The 17,081-nt window shown below is 33.6% G+C and overlaps 1 protein-coding gene across 2 annotated transcripts in view; it reads right to left on the reverse strand.

Moving 5' to 3' along the window:
- LOC120486139 (uncharacterized) overlaps positions 1 to 17,081 on the reverse strand; it is a 128,190-nt gene that overhangs the window by 94,767 nt on the left and 16,342 nt on the right. The gene's annotated exons all lie outside the window — the stretch shown is intronic.

A 17,081-nucleotide genomic window follows, 5' to 3' on the forward strand; every position in this document is an offset into this window, starting at 1 on the left:
CTTTATATCTCGCAATTCTGACTTTATAACACGCAATTCTGACTTTATAACACGCAATTCTGACTTTATAACACGCAATTGCGACTTTATATCACGCAATTCTGACTTTGGTATCTCGCAATTCTGACTTTATATCACGCAATTCTGACTTTATAACACGCAATTCTGACTTTATATCTCGCAATTCTGACTTTATAACACGCAATTCTGACTTTATATCTCGCAATTCTGACTTTATATCACGCAATTCTGACTTTATAACACGCAATTCTGACTTTATAACACGCAATTCTGACTTTATATCACGCAATTCTGACTTTATATCTCGCAATTCTGACTTTATATCTCGCAATTCAGACTTTATATCTCGCAATTCTGACTTTATATCTCGCAATTCTGACTTTATATCTCGCAATTCTGACTTTATATCACGCAATTCTGACTTTATAACACGCAATTCTGACTTTATAACACGCAATTCTGACTTTATATCTCGCAATTCTGACTTTATAACATGCAATTCTGACTTTATATCACGCAATTCTGACTTTATATCTCGCAATTCTGACTTTATATCTCGCAATTCTGACTTTATATCTCGCAATTCTGACTTTATAACACGCAATTCTGACTTTATAACACGCAATTCTGACTTTATATCTCGCAATTCTGACTTTATATCTCGCAATTCTGACTTTATATCACGCAATTCTGACTTTATATCACGCAATTCTGACTTTATATCTCGCAATTCTGACTTTATATCTCGCAATTCTGACTTTATATCACGCAATTCTGACTTTATATCTCGCAATTCTGACTTTATATCTCGCAATTCTGACTTTATATCACGCAATTCTGACTTTATAACACGCAATTCTGACTTTATAACACGCAATTCTGACTTTATATCTCGCAATTCTGACTTTATAACATGCAATTCTGACTTTATATCACGCAATTCTGACTTTATATCTCGCAATTCTGACTTTATATCTCGCAATTCTGACTTTATATCTCGCAATTCTGACTTTATATCTCGCAATTCTGACTTTATAACACGCAATTCTGACTTTATATCTCGCAATTCTGACTTTATATCACGCAATTCTGACTTTATAACACGCAATTCTGACTTTATAACACGCAATTCTGACTTTATAACACGCAATTCTGACTTTATATCTCGCAATTCTGACTTTATATCTCGCAATTCTGACTTTATATCTCGCAATTCTGACTTTATATCTCGCAATTCTGACTTTATATCTCGCAATTCTGACTTTATAACACGCAATTCTGACTTTATATCTCGCAATTCTGACTTTATATCACGCAATTCTGACTTTATAACACGCAATTCTGACTTTATAACACGCAATTCTGACTTTATATCACGCAATTCTGACTTTATATCTCGCAATTCTGACTTTATATCTCGCAATTCAGACTTTATAACACGCATTTCTGACTTTATATCTCGCAATTCTGACTTTATATCTCGCAATTCTGACTTTATAACATGCAATTCTGACTTTATATCTCGCAATTCTGACTTTATATCTCGCAATTCTGACTTTATAACACGCAATTCTGACTTTATAACATGCAATTCTGACTTTATATTACGCAATTCTGACTTTATAACATGCAATTCTGACTTTATATCTCGCAATTCTGACTTTATAACACGCAATTCTGACTTTATATCTCGCAATTCTGACTTTATATCTCGCAATTCTGACTTTATATCTCGCAATTCTGACTTTATATCTCGCAATTCTGACTTTATATCACGCAATTCTGACTTTATAACATGCAATTCTGACTTCATATCTCGCAATTCTGACTTCATATCTCGCAATTCTGACTTTATAACATGCAATTCTGACTTGATATCACGCAATTCTGACTTCATATCTCGCAATTCTGACTTAATATCTCGCAATTCTGACTTAATATCACGCAAATCTGACTTTATATCACGCAATTCTGACTTTATAACACGCAATTCTGACTTTATAACACGCAATTCTGACTTTATATCACGCAATTCTGACTTTATATCACGCAAATCTGACTTTATATCATGCAATTCTGACTTTATAACACGCAATTGCGACTTTATATCACGCAATTCTGACTTTGGTATCTCGCAATTCTGACTTTATATCTCGCAATTCTGACTTTATAACACGCAATTCTGACTTTATAACACGCAATTCTGACTTTATAACACGCAATTGCGACTTTATATCACGCAATTCTGACTTTGGTATCTCGCAATTCTGACTTTATATCACGCAATTCTGACTTTATAACACGCAATTCTGACTTTATATCACGCAATTCTGACTTTATAACACGCAATTCTGACTTTATATCTCGCAATTCTGACTTTATATCTCGCAATTCTGACTTTATATCTCGCAATTCTGACTTCATAACACGCATTTCTGACTTTATATCTCGCAATTCTGACTTTATATCTCGCAATTCTGACTTTATAACATGCAATTCTGACTTTATATCTCGCAATTCTGACTTTATATCTCGCAATTCTGACTTTATAACACGCAATTCTGACTTTATAACATGCAATTCTGTCTTTATATCACGCAATTCTGACTTTATAACATGCAATTCTGACTTTATATCTCGCAATTCTGACTTTATAACACGCAATTCTGACTTTATATCTCGCAATTCTGACTTTATATCTCGCAATTCTGACTTTATATCTCGCAATTCTGACTTTATATCTCGCAATTCTGACTTTATATCTCGCAATTCTGACTTTATATCACGCAATTCTGACTTTATAACATGCAATTCTGACTTCATATCTCGCAATTCTGACTTCATATCTCGCAATTCTGACTTTATAACATGCAATTCTGACTTGATATCACGCAATTCTGACTTCATATCTCGCAATTCTGACTTAATATCTCGCAATTGCGACTTTATATCACGCAATTCTGACTTTGGTATCTCGCAATTCTGACTTTATATCTCGCAATTCTGACTTTATAACACGCAATTCTGACTTTATAACACGCAATTCTGACTTTATAACACGCAATTGCGACTTTATATCACGCAATTCTGACTTTGGTATCTCGCAATTCTGACTTTATATCACGCAATTCTGACTTTATAACACGCAATTCTGACTTTATATCACGCAATTCTGACTTTATATCTCGCAATTCTGACTTTATATCTCGCAATTCTGACTTTATATCTCGCAATTCTGACTTCATAACACGCATTTCTGACTTTATATCTCGCAATTCTGACTTTATATCTCGCAATTCTGACTTTATAACATGCAATTCTGACTTTATATCTCGCAATTCTGACTTTATATCTCGCAATTCTGACTTTATAACATGCAATTCTGACTTTATATCACGCAATTCTGACTTTATAACATGCAATTCTGACTTTATATCTCGCAATTCTGACTTTATAACACGCAATTCTGACTTTATATCTCGCAATTCTGACTTTATATCTCGCAATTCTGACTTTATATCTCGCAATTCTGACTTTATATCTCGCAATTCTGACTTTATATCACGCAATTCTGACTTTATAACACGCAATTCTGACTTTATAACATGCAATTCTGACTTCATATCTCGCAATTCTGACTTCATATCTCGCAATTCTGACTTTATAACATGCAATTCTGACTTGATATCACGCAATTCTGACTTCATATCTCGCAATTCTGACTTAATATCTCGCAATTCTGACTTAATATCACGCAAATCTGACTTTATATCACGCAATTCTGACTTTATAACACGCAATTCTGACTTTATAACACGCAATTCTGACTTTATATCACGCAAGTCTGACTTTATAACATGCAATTCTGACTTTATAACATGCAATTCTGACTTTATATCTCACAATTCTGACTTCATATCTCGCAATTCTGACTTTATATCACGCAAATCTGACTTTATATCACGCAATTCTGACTTTATAACACGCAATTGCGACTTTATATCACGCAATTCTGACTTTGGTATCTCGCAATTCTGACTTTATATCTCGCAATTCTGACTTTATATCTCGCAATTCTGACTTTATATCACGCAATTCTGACTTTATAACACGCAATTGCGACTTTATATCACGCAATTCTGACTTTGGTATCTCGCAATTCTGACTTTATATCACGCAATTCTGACTTTATAACACGCAATTCTGACTTTATAACACGCAATTCTGACTTTATAACACGCAATTCTGACTTTATATCACGCAATTCTGACTTTATATCACGCAATTCTGACTTTATATCTCGCAATTCTGACTTTATATCTCGCAATTCTGACTTTATAACACGCAATTCTGACTTTAATATCTCGCAATTCTGACTTTATAACATGCAATTGCGATTTTATATCATCCAATTCTGACTTTATATCTCGCAATTCTGACTTTATAACACGCAATTCTGACTTTATATCTCGCAATTCTGACTTTATATCTCGCAATTCTGACTTTATATCTCGCAATTCTGACTTTATATCTCGCAATTCTGACTTTATAACATGCAATTCTGACTTCATATCTCGCAATTCTGACTTCATATCTCGCAATTCTGACTTTATAACATGCAATTCTGACTTGATATCACGCAATTCTGACTTCATATCTCGCAATTCTGACTTAATATCTCGCAATTCTGACTTAATATCACGCGAATCTGACTTTATATCACGCAATTCTGACTTTATAACACGCAATTCTGACTTTATAACACGCAATTCTGACTTTATATCACGCAATTCTGACTTTATAACATGCAATTCTGACTTTATAACATGCAATTCTGACTTTATATCTCACAATTCTGACTTCATATCTCGCAATTCTGACTTTATATCACGCAAATCTGACTTTATATCATGCAATTCTGACTTTATAACACGCAATTGCGACTTTATATCACGCAATTCTGACTTTGGTATCTCGCAATTCTGACTTTATATCTCGCAATTCTGACTTTATAACACGCAATTCTGACTTTATAACACGCAATTCTGACTTTATATCTCGCAATTCTGACTTTATAACATGCAATTCTGACTTTATATCACGCAATTCTGACTTTATATCTCGCAATTCTGACTTTATATCTCGCAATTCTGACTTTATATCTCGCAATTCTGACTTTATATCTCGCAATTCTGACTTTATAACACGCAATTCTGACTTTATATCTCGCAATTCTGACTTTATATCACGCAATTCTGACTTTATAACACGCAATTCTGACTTTATAACACGCAATTCTGACTTTATAACACGCAATTCTGACTTTATATCTCGCAATTCTGACTTTATATCTCGCAATTCTGACTTTATATCTCGCAATTCTGACTTTATATCTCGCAATTCTGACTTTATATCTCGCAATTCTGACTTTATAACACGCAATTCTGACTTTATATCTCGCAATTCTGACTTTATATCACGCAATTCTGACTTTATAACACGCAATTCTGACTTTATAACACGCAATTCTGACTTTATATCACGCAATTCTGACTTTATATATCTCGCAATTCTGACTTTATATCTCGCAATTCAGACTTTATAACACGCATTTCTGACTTTATATCTCGCAATTCTGACTTTATATCTCGCAATTCTGACTTTATAACATGCAATTCTGACTTTATATCTCGCAATTCTGACTTTATATCTCGCAATTCTGACTTTATAACACGCAATTCTGACTTTATAACATGCAATTCTGACTTTATATTACGCAATTCTGACTTTATAACATGCAATTCTGACTTTATATCTCGCAATTCTGACTTTATAACACGCAATTCTGACTTTATATCTCGCAATTCTGACTTTATATCTCGCAATTCTGACTTTATATCTCGCAATTCTGACTTTATATCTCGCAATTCTGACTTTATATCACGCAATTCTGACTTTATAACATGCAATTCTGACTTCATATCTCGCAATTCTGACTTCATATCTCGCAATTCTGACTTTATAACATGCAATTCTGACTTGATATCACGCAATTCTGACTTCATATCTCGCAATTCTGACTTAATATCTCGCAATTCTGACTTAATATCACGCAAATCTGACTTTATATCACGCAATTCTGACTTTATAACACGCAATTCTGACTTTATAACACGCAATTCTGACTTTATATCACGCAATTCTGACTTTATATCACGCAAATCTGACTTTATATCATGCAATTCTGACTTTATAACACGCAATTGCGACTTTATATCACGCAATTCTGACTTTGGTATCTCGCAATTCTGACTTTATATCTCGCAATTCTGACTTTATAACACGCAATTCTGACTTTATAACACGCAATTCTGACTTTATAACACGCAATTGCGACTTTATATCACGCAATTCTGACTTTGGTATCTCGCAATTCTGACTTTATATCACGCAATTCTGACTTTATAACACGCAATTCTGACTTTATATCACGCAATTCTGACTTTATAACACGCAATTCTGACTTTATATCTCGCAATTCTGACTTTATATCTCGCAATTCTGACTTTATATCTCGCAATTCTGACTTCATAACACGCATTTCTGACTTTATATCTCGCAATTCTGACTTTATATCTCGCAATTCTGACTTTATAACATGCAATTCTGACTTTATATCTCGCAATTCTGACTTTATATCTCGCAATTCTGACTTTATAACACGCAATTCTGACTTTATAACATGCAATTCTGTCTTTATATCACGCAATTCTGACTTTATAACATGCAATTCTGACTTTATATCTCGCAATTCTGACTTTATAACACGCAATTCTGACTTTATATCTCGCAATTCTGACTTTATATCTCGCAATTCTGACTTTATATCTCGCAATTCTGACTTTATATCTCGCAATTCTGACTTTATATCTCGCAATTCTGACTTTATATCTCGCAATTCTGACTTTATATCACGCAATTCTGACTTTATAACATGCAATTCTGACTTCATATCTCGCAATTCTGACTTCATATCTCGCAATTCTGACTTTATAACATGCAATTCTGACTTGATATCACGCAATTCTGACTTCATATCTCGCAATTCTGACTTAATATCTCGCAATTGCGACTTTATATCACGCAATTCTGACTTTGGTATCTCGCAATTCTGACTTTATATCTCGCAATTCTGACTTTATAACACGCAATTCTGACTTTATAACACGCAATTCTGACTTTATAACACGCAATTGCGACTTTATATCACGCAATTCTGACTTTGGTATCTCGCAATTCTGACTTTATATCACGCAATTCTGACTTTATAACACGCAATTCTGACTTTATATCACGCAATTCTGACTTTATATCTCGCAATTCTGACTTTATATCTCGCAATTCTGACTTTATATCTCGCAATTCTGACTTCATAACACGCATTTCTGACTTTATATCTCGCAATTCTGACTTTATATCTCGCAATTCTGACTTTATAACATGCAATTCTGACTTTATATCTCGCAATTCTGACTTTATAACATGCAATTCTGACTTTATATCACGCAATTCTGACTTTATAACATGCAATTCTGACTTTATATCTCGCAATTCTGACTTTATAACACGCAATTCTGACTTTATATCTCGCAATTCTGACTTTATATCTCGCAATTCTGACTTTATATCTCGCAATTCTGACTTTATATCTCGCAATTCTGACTTTATATCACGCAATTCTGACTTTATAACACGCAATTCTGACTTTATAACATGCAATTCTGACTTCATATCTCGCAATTCTGACTTCATATCTCGCAATTCTGACTTTATAACATGCAATTCTGACTTGATATCACGCAATTCTGACTTCATATCTCGCAATTCTGACTTAATATCTCGCAATTCTGACTTAATATCACGCAAATCTGACTTTATATCACGCAATTCTGACTTTATAACACGCAATTCTGACTTTATAACACGCAATTCTGACTTTATATCACGCAATTCTGACTTTATAACATGCAATTCTGACTTTATAACATGCAATTCTGACTTTATATCTCACAATTCTGACTTCATATCTCGCAATTCTGACTTTATATCACGCAAATCTGACTTTATATCACGCAATTCTGACTTTATAACACGCAATTGCGACTTTATATCACGCAATTCTGACTTTGGTATCTCGCAATTCTGACTTTATATCTCGCAATTCTGACTTTATATCTCGCAATTCTGACTTTATATCACGCAATTCTGACTTTATAACACGCAATTGCGACTTTATATCACGCAATTCTGACTTTGGTATCTCGCAATTCTGACTTTATATCACGCAATTCTGACTTTATAACACGCAATTCTGACTTTATAACACGCAATTCTGACTTTATAACACGCAATTCTGACTTTATATCACGCAATTCTGACTTTATATCACGCAATTCTGACTTTATATCTCGCAATTCTGACTTTATATCTCGCAATTCTGACTTTATAACACGCAATTCTGACTTTAATATCTCGCAATTCTGACTTTATAACATGCAATTGCGATTTTATATCATCCAATTCTGACTTTATATCTCGCAATTCTGACTTTATAACACGCAATTCTGACTTTATATCTCGCAATTCTGACTTTATATCTCGCAATTCTGACTTTATATCTCGCAATTCTGACTTTATATCTCGCAATTCTGACTTTATAACATGCAATTCTGACTTCATATCTCGCAATTCTGACTTCATATCTCGCAATTCTGACTTTATAACATGCAATTCTGACTTGATATCACGCAATTCTGACTTCATATCTCGCAATTCTGACTTAATATCTCGCAATTCTGACTTAATATCACGCGAATCTGACTTTATATCACGCAATTCTGACTTTATAACACGCAATTCTGACTTTATAACACGCAATTCTGACTTTATATCACGCAATTCTGACTTTATAACATGCAATTCTGACTTTATAACATGCAATTCTGACTTTATATCTCACAATTCTGACTTCATATCTCGCAATTCTGACTTTATATCACGCAAATCTGACTTTATATCATGCAATTCTGACTTTGGTATCTCGCAATTCTGACTTTATATCTCGCAATTCTGACTTTGGTATCTCGCAATTCTGACTTTATATCTCGCAATTCTGACTTTATAACACGCAATTCTGACTTTATAACACGCAATTGCGACTTTATATCACGCAATTCTGACTTTGGTATCTCGCAATTCTGACTTTATATCACGCAATTCTGACTTTATAACACGCAATTCTGACTTTATATCACGCAATTCTGACTTTATATCTCGCAATTCTGACTTTATATCTCGCAATTCTGACTTTATATCTCGCAATTCTGACTTCATAACACGCATTTCTGACTTTATATCTCGCAATTCTGACTTTATATCTCGCAATTCTGACTTTATAACATGCAATTCTGACTTTATATCTCGCAATTCTGACTTTATATCTCGCAATTCTGACTTTATAACACGCAATTCTGACTTTATAACATGCAATTCTGACTTTATATCACGCAATTCTGACTTTATAACATGCAATTCTGACTTTATATCTCGCAATTCTGACTTTATAACACGCAATTCTGACTTTATATCTCGCAATTCTGACTTTATATCTCGCAATTCTGACTTTATATCACGCAATTCTGACTTTATAACATGCAATTCTGACTTCATATCTCGCAATTCTGACTTCATATCTCGCAATTCTGACTTTATAACATGCAATTCTGACTTGATATCACGCAATTCTGACTTCATATCTCGCAATTCTGACTTAATATCTCGCAATTCTGACTTTATAACACGCAATTCTGACTTTATAACACGCAATTCTGACTTTATATCACGCAATTCTGACTTTATAACATGCAATTCTGACTTTATAACATGCAATTCTGACTTTATATCTCACAATTCTGACTTCATATCTCGCAATTCTGACTTTATATCACGCAAATCTGACTTTATATCATGCAATTCTGACTTTATAACACGCAATTGCGACTTTATATCACGCAATTCTGACTTTGGTATCTCGCAATTCTGACTTTATATCTCGCAATTCTGACTTTATAACACGCAATTCTGACTTTATAACACGCAATTCTGACTTTATAACACGCAATTGCGACTTTATATCACGCAATTCTGACTTTGGTATCTCGCAATTCTGACTTTATATCACGCAATTCTGACTTTATAACACGCAATTCTGACTTTATATCACGCAATTCTGACTTTATATCTCGCAATTCTGACTTTATATCTCGCAATTCTGACTTTATATCTCGCAATTCTGACTTCATAACACGCATTTCTGACTTTATATCTCGCAATTCTGACTTTATATCTCGCAATTCTGACTTTATAACATGCAATTCTGACTTTATATCTCGCAATTCTGACTTTATATCTCGCAATTCTGACTTTATAACACGCAATTCTGACTTTATAACATGCAATTCTGACTTTATATCACGCAATTCTGACTTTATAACATGCAATTCTGACTTTATATCTCGCAATTCTGACTTTATAACACGCAATTCTGACTTTATATCTCGCAATTCTGACTTTATATCTCGCAATTCTGACTTTATATCTCGCAATTCTGACTTTATATCTCGCAATTCTGACTTTATATCACGCAATTCTGACTTTATAACATGCAATTCTGACTTCATATCTCGCAATTCTGACTTCATATCTCGCAATTCTGACTTTATAACATGCAATTCTGACTTGATATCACGCAATTCTGACTTCATATCTCGCAATTCTGACTTAATATCTCGCAATTCTGACTTAATATCACGCAAATCTGACTTTATATCACGCAATTCTGACTTTATAACACGCAATTCTGACTTTATAACACGCAATTCTGACTTTATATCACGCAATTCTGACTTTATATCACGCAAATCTGACTTTATATCATGCAATTCTGACTTTATAACACGCAATTGCGACTTTATATCACGCAATTCTGACTTTGGTATCTCGCAATTCTGACTTTATATCTCGCAATTCTGACTTTATAACACGCAATTCTGACTTTATAACACGCAATTCTGACTTTATAACACGCAATTGCGACTTTATATCACGCAATTCTGACTTTGGTATCTCGCAATTCTGACTTTATATCACGCAATTCTGACTTTATAACACGCAATTCTGACTTTATATCACGCAATTCTGACTTTATAACACGCAATTCTGACTTTATATCTCGCAATTCTGACTTTATATCTCGCAATTCTGACTTTATATCTCGCAATTCTGACTTCATAACACGCATTTCTGACTTTATATCTCGCAATTCTGACTTTATATCTCGCAATTCTGACTTTATAACATGCAATTCTGACTTTATATCTCGCAATTCTGACTTTATATCTCGCAATTCTGACTTTATAACACGCAATTCTGACTTTATAACATGCAATTCTGTCTTTATATCACGCAATTCTGACTTTATAACATGCAATTCTGACTTTATATCTCGCAATTCTGACTTTATAACACGCAATTCTGACTTTATATCTCGCAATTCTGACTTTATATCTCGCAATTCTGACTTTATATCTCGCAATTCTGACTTTATATCTCGCAATTCTGACTTTATATCTCGCAATTCTGACTTTATATCTCGCAATTCTGACTTTATATCACGCAATTCTGACTTTATAACATGCAATTCTGACTTCATATCTCGCAATTCTGACTTCATATCTCGCAATTCTGACTTTATAACATGCAATTCTGACTTGATATCACGCAATTCTGACTTCATATCTCGCAATTCTGACTTAATATCTCGCAATTGCGACTTTATATCACGCAATTCTGACTTTGGTATCTCGCAATTCTGACTTTATATCTCGCAATTCTGACTTTATAACACGCAATTCTGACTTTATAACACGCAATTCTGACTTTATAACACGCAATTGCGACTTTATATCACGCAATTCTGACTTTGGTATCTCGCAATTCTGACTTTATATCACGCAATTCTGACTTTATAACACGCAATTCTGACTTTATATCACGCAATTCTGACTTTATATCTCGCAATTCTGACTTTATATCTCGCAATTCTGACTTTATATCTCGCAATTCTGACTTCATAACACGCATTTCTGACTTTATATCTCGCAATTCTGACTTTATATCTCGCAATTCTGACTTTATAACATGCAATTCTGACTTTATATCTCGCAATTCTGACTTTATATCTCGCAATTCTGACTTTATAACATGCAATTCTGACTTTATATCACGCAATTCTGACTTTATAACATGCAATTCTGACTTTATATCTCGCAATTCTGACTTTATAACACGCAATTCTGACTTTATATCTCGCAATTCTGACTTTATATCTCGCAATTCTGACTTTATATCTCGCAATTCTGACTTTATATCTCGCAATTCTGACTTTATATCACGCAATTCTGACTTTATAACACGCAATTCTGACTTTATAACATGCAATTCTGACTTCATATCTCGCAATTCTGACTTCATATCTCGCAATTCTGACTTTATAACATGCAATTCTGACTTGATATCACGCAATTCTGACTTCATATCTCGCAATTCTGACTTAATATCTCGCAATTCTGACTTAATATCACGCAAATCTGACTTTATATCACGCAATTCTGACTTTATAACACGCAATTCTGACTTTATAACACGCAATTCTGACTTTATATCACGCAATTCTGACTTTATAACATGCAATTCTGACTTTATAACATGCAATTCTGACTTTATATCTCACAATTCTGACTTCATATCTCGCAATTCTGACTTTATATCACGCAAATCTGACTTTATATCACGCAATTCTGACTTTATAACACGCAATTGCGACTTTATATCACGCAATTCTGACTTTGGTATCTCGCAATTCTGACTTTATATCTCGCAATTCTGACTTTATATCTCGCAATTCTGACTTTATATCACGCAATTCTGACTTTATAACACGCAATTGCGACTTTATATCACGCAATTCTGACTTTGGTATCTCGCAATTCTGACTTTATATCACGCAATTCTGACTTTATAACACGCAATTCTGACTTTATAACACGCAATTCTGACTTTATAACACGCAATTCTGACTTTATATCACGCAATTCTGACTTTATATCACGCAATTCTGACTTTATATCTCGCAATTCTGACTTTATATCTCGCAATTCTGACTTTATAACACGCAATTCTGACTTTAATATCTCGCAATTCTGACTTTATAACATGCAATTGCGATTTTATATCATCCAATTCTGACTTTATATCTCGCAATTCTGACTTTATAACACGCAATTCTGACTTTATATCTCGCAATTCTGACTTTATATCTCGCAATTCTGACTTTATATCTCGCAATTCTGACTTTATATCTCGCAATTCTGACTTTATAACATGCAATTCTGACTTCATATCTCGCAATTCTGACTTCATATCTCGCAATTCTGACTTTATAACATGCAATTCTGACTTGATATCACGCAATTCTGACTTCATATCTCGCAATTCTGACTTAATATCTCGCAATTCTGACTTAATATCACGCGAATCTGACTTTATATCACGCAATTCTGACTTTATAACACGCAATTCTGACTTTATAACACGCAATTCTGACTTTATATCACGCAATTCTGACTTTATAACATGCAATTCTGACTTTATAACATGCAATTCTGACTTTATATCTCACAATTCTGACTTCATATCTCGCAATTCTGACTTTATATCACGCAAATCTGACTTTATATCATGCAATTCTGACTTTGGTATCTCGCAATTCTGACTTTATATCTCGCAATTCTGACTTTGGTATCTCGCAATTCTGACTTTATATCTCGCAATTCTGACTTTATAACACGCAATTCTGACTTTATAACACGCAATTCTGACTTTATAACACGCAATTGCGACTTTATATCACGCAATTCTGACTTTGGTATCTCGCAATTCTGACTTTATATCACGCAATTCTGACTTTATAACACGCAATTCTGACTTTATATCACGCAATTCTGACTTTATATCTCGCAATTCTGACTTTATATCTCGCAATTCTGACTTTATATCTCGCAATTCTGACTTCATAACACGCATTTCTGACTTTATATCTCGCAATTCTGACTTTATATCTCGCAATTCTGACTTTATAACATGCAATTCTGACTTTATATCTCGCAATTCTGACTTTATATCTCGCAATTCTGACTTTATAACACGCAATTCTGACTTTATAACATGCAATTCTGACTTTATATCACGCAATTCTGACTTTATAACATGCAATTCTGACTTTATATCTCGCAATTCTGACTTTATAACACGCAATTCTGACTTTATATCTCGCAATTCTGACTTTATATCTCGCAATTCTGACTTTATATCACGCAATTCTGACTTTATAACATGCAATTCTGACTTCATATCTCGCAATTCTGACTTCATATCTCGCAATTCTGACTTTATAACATGCAATTCTGACTTGATATCACGCAATTCTGACTTCATATCTCGCAATTCTGACTTAATATCTCGCAATTCTGACTTTATAACACGCAATTCTGACTTTATAACACGCAATTCTGACTTTATATCACGCAATTCTGACTTTATAACATGCAATTCTGACTTTATAACATGCAATTCTGACTTTATATCTCACAATTCTGACTTCATATCTCGCAATTCTGACTTTATATCACGCAAATCTGACTTTATATCATGCAATTCTGACTTTATAACACGCAATTGCGACTTTATATCACGCAATTCTGACTTTGGTATCTCGCAATTCTGACTTTATATCTCGCAATTCTGACTTTATAACACGCAATTCTGACTTTATAACACGCAATTCTGACTTTATAACACGCAATTGCGACTTTATATCACGCAATTCTGACTTTGGTATCTCGCAATTCTGACTTTATATCACGCAATTCTGACTTTATAACACGCAATTCTGACTTTATATCACGCAATTCTGACTTTATATCTCGCAATTCTGACTTTATATCTCGCAATTCTGACTTTATATCTCGCAATTCTGACTTCATAACACGCATTTCTGACTTTATATCTCGCAATTCTGACTTTATATCTCGCAATTCTGACTTTATAACATGCAATTCTGACTTTATATCTCGCAATTCTGACTTTATATCTCGCAATTCTGACTTTATAACACGCAATTCTGACTTTATAACATGCAATTCTGACTTTATATCACGCAATTCTGACTTTATAACATGCAATTCTGACTTTATATCTCGCAATTCTGACTTTATAACACGCAATTCTGACTTTATATCTCGCAATTCTGACTTTATATCTCGCAATTCTGACTTTATATCTCGCAATTCTGACTTTATATCTCGCAATTCTGACTTTATATCTCGCAATTCTGACTTTATATCACGCAATTCTGACTTTATAACATGCAATTCTGACTTCATATCTCGCAATTCTGACTTCATATCTCGCAATTCTGACTTCATATCTCGCAATTCTGACTTTATAACATGCAATTCTGACTTGATATCACGCAATTCTGACTTCATATCTCGCAATTCTGACTTAATATCTCGCAATTCTGACTTAATATCACGCAAATCTGACTTTATATCACGCAATTCTGACTTTATAACACGCAATTCTGACTTTATAACACGCAATTCTGACTTTATATCACGCAATTCTGACTTTATAACATGCAATTCTGACTTTATAACATGCAATTCTGACTTTATATCTCACAATTCTGACTTCATATCTCGCAATTCTGACTTTATATCACGCAAATCTGACTTTATATCACGCAATTCTGACTTTATAACACGCAATTGCGACTTTATATCACGCAATTCTGACTTTGGTATCTCGCAATTCTGACTTTATATCTCGCAATTCTGACTTTATATCTCGCAATTCTGACTTTATATCACGCAATTCTGACTTTATATCACGCAATTCTGACTTTATAACACGCAATTGCGACTTTATATCACGCAATTCTGACTTTGGTATCTCGCAATTCTGACTTTATATCACGCAATTCTGACTTTATAACACGCAATTCTGACTTTATAACACGCAATTCTGACTTTATAACACGCAATTCTGACTTTATATCACGCAATTCTGACTTTATATCACGCAATTCTGACTTTATATCTCGCAATTCTGACTTTATATCTCGCAATTCTGACTTTATAACACGCAATTCTGACTTTAATATCTCGCAATTCTGACTTTATAACATGCAATTGCGATTTTATATCATCCAATTCTGACTTTATATCTCACAATTCTGACTTTATAACACGCAATTCTGACTTTTTAACATGCAATTGCGACTTTATGTCACGCAATTCTGACTTTATATCTCGCAATTCTGACTTAATATCTCGCAATTCTGACTTTATAACATGCAATTGCGACGTTATATCTCGCAATTCTGACTTTATATCTCACAATTCTGACTTTATAACACGCAATTCTGACTTTTTAACATGCGATTCTGACTTTAGATCACGCAATTCTGACTTTATAACATGCAATTGCGACTTTATGTCACGCAATTCTGACTTTATATCTCGCAATTCTGACTTAATGTCTCGCAATTCTGACTTTATAACATGCAATTCTGACTTTATATCTCACAATTCTGACTTTATATCATGCATTTCTGAATTTAACACACAATTGCGACTTTATATTCGCAATTCTGACTTTATAACACGCAATTGCGACTTTATATCATGCAATTCTGACTTTATATCTCGCAATTCTGACTTTATAACACGCAATTCTGACTTTATAACACGCAATTCTGACTTTATAACATGCGATTCTGACTTAATATCTCGGAATTCTGACTTTATATCTCGCAATTCTGACTTAATATCTCGGAATTCTGACTTTATATCTCGCAATTCTGACTACATCTCACAATT

This window comes from Pimephales promelas, chromosome 3 (assembly GCF_988280905.1).
Source record: "Pimephales promelas chromosome 3, fPimPro1.hap1.1, whole genome shotgun sequence".
NCBI lineage: Eukaryota > Metazoa > Chordata > Actinopteri > Cypriniformes > Leuciscidae > Pimephales > Pimephales promelas.